This window comes from Benincasa hispida, chromosome 11 (assembly GCF_027475165.1).
Source record: "Benincasa hispida cultivar pf3 chromosome 11, pf3_genome.v1.1, whole genome shotgun sequence".
Lineage (NCBI taxonomy): Eukaryota > Viridiplantae > Streptophyta > Magnoliopsida > Cucurbitales > Cucurbitaceae > Benincasa > Benincasa hispida.
This window is the reverse complement of record NC_143488.1, coordinates 43,563,965-43,566,450: the sequence shown is the minus strand read 5'-3', so window position 1 is coordinate 43,566,450 and position 2,486 is coordinate 43,563,965. Positions and strand designations below refer to the sequence as shown.

General features: G+C 31.7%; 1 pseudogene; it reads right to left on the bottom strand.

Moving 5' to 3' along the window:
• Positions 1 to 372: 372 nt before the first annotated feature.
• LOC150032661 (uncharacterized) lies at positions 373 to 2,175 on the bottom strand (annotated as a pseudogene).
• Between the last annotated feature and the right edge of the window lie 311 nt (positions 2,176 to 2,486).

Sequence of the window (2,486 nt, the reverse complement as noted above, 5' to 3'; positions counted from 1 at the left end):
AAATCTTTGTTTAGAGATGTGACCTAAATACTTGTGCCATAACATAGTGGAATTTTCATTTAATTTACGCTTTGTACCACATAAATTAGATAATGGAAGTTAAATGAAGCAAAAGAATCAAGCATACATAGACTATCAATTAAAGAACTGGTACCAATAAGCTTAGAATCTTGAAAAAAAAACAATGGAACTGTTTTGCCATTGCTCACATAGATGAATCTTTCAGCATCTGTGGCCGGCTGCACAGGCACCTTGCATTGATATACTTATGTGAGTAGTAGCACCAGAATCTATCCACCAAGTATCTGTAGGTACAAAAGCTAAATTAACTTCAGAACAAACCAAAGTAAAAAGTTTACCCTTCTTTACACGCTACTTGGCATACTTGGGATAATCTTTCTTAAAGTGACCTTTCATTTTGTAGAAAAAGCAAGGATTTTCAGTAACTTGTTTCTTATTTTTATTCTGCTGAGAAGTCCCCTCTGCAACATCCACAAATTTCCTTTTCTTCTTTTCACAAGACTCTGTTGCCAAATCAGCACTTTCTGTCCTTTCTCTCTCAATCCTATCTTCTTCTCGCACACATTGTGAGATAAGCTCGTTAATACTCCATTTATCTTTCTGAGTATTATAGCTTATCTTAAAGTGAGTGAATTGTACAGAAAGAGAGATAAGTACCAAATGTACGAGTAAATTTTCATTTATCTCGATATCAAGTGCCTTTAATTTACCTGCAAGATTGGACTTTTCTATAATGTACTCCCTTATGTTTCCATTGCCCTTATACCTCATAGAAATTAAAGAAGTCAAAAGACTACTTGCTTCTCCTTTTTCTTTACTAGCAAAATATTTCTAAATTTGAACAAGGAACTTATTGGCACTTTCACTTTCTATGATAGAGCCACGAAAAGACTCCAGAATGGAGTACCTAATGATCATCAGACACATGCGATTTGACCGTTCCCACTTCTCTATATTAGTCGTATTTGACTGTTTCTCAGTAGAAGTAGGTTTATCGGTCCTTAATGCAAGGTCCAAATCCATACACCCGAGAAGTATCTTTAGGCTTTCCTTCCAAATCTTGAAGTTCGATCCATTCAACTTAGGGATTGAACTTAGATTTTCAGATATTTGAGTAAGACCAACTGAAACAATAAACAAAAAAACATATGCTCATAATTAAAATATAACAAAGTAATTTCACATACGTGGTGGACCCCTTTAACAAGATACCTAGCACAACATTGATGTCCAGCCTTTGGGCAAAAACACACCAACTGTAGATGGTACTCTCAACATAGTAATCAAAGTACTGACAATAAACTCTGTCAAAAATAACCTTTCTTTGGATCGACTATTTTTCACATGACCAATCCTTATAATTACCACATACTCATTACCACATGCATACCCATAATTTTTCCAAATAATTATCTTTCTTTGGGCCGATAATTATCCGCATAAATTCCTGAATATGTACATCTTATTTTTCATAATTAAACCGATCTAGATAATAGAGGCTACTTTGGTAAAATATTATTTTTTCCAATTCAATCTAAAATATAAGACACAATAATATAATAATATTGTTGTACAAAAATAAAGAAGGAAGAACACCAAATAGTATTTACCAAAATTCACTTAATAATTGCATACACATTATACAATTAAAGCAACCTAAACATGTGAATATCACCAAAACAATCAAATTGTAGATTTTAATTCACAAACTTATCAATCAAGAACTAAGATCCCTTTTCAAGAATTTCACCAAATTACTAATCAAGAAAACTTCGAAATGCGGGCAAGAAATTCAATAAGCAATTAATTCAAATAGTTGACAAATTCAATATTATCAAACTATTAAAAAATAAATTCACCGAATTCAATCAGTTTTTTTTTAAAACCTTAAAAAAAACCACCGGTGTTCAAAATTATCAATCCCAATTGAGTTTTAGAAACTCATATTCATCAATTAAGTATTAACATAACTTTTCAGTTAAAAAAAAAATAGGGATAACATTAACTTTTCCATTATAATGAAATTTAAAACCGAATTCATAAAGTCATCCATTAATAATTAAAGAATAAAAAAAGCTGATAATTAAAACCAAGAACCGCCGGCAAGACTTTAATCGGTAATCTACCGATACCTTTTTCTGACGGAAACTCCATTCGGTCATTAACCAAAAGTCTTGATAGGAAAAACTTGTAGCAGTAAGAGACCCAACTCCTTCAATTGGTCTTTAACCTTTTCCAGTGGATTTCATCACATTGGTAGACTTTTGTCAAGAAAGTTGAATTGAACATCCTTAATTTTGACAATAATAGAATTAAGATTTTTTTAAAAAAAAACTTAAGGAAACAACCTTCAATCAAAATAATCAACAAAAAAAATCACTTTAATCTACCACTAGCACATCATTCATAATCGGTGATGGATATGCCAAATACTACTGACAAGAACACGGGTTGCAAGAACACAT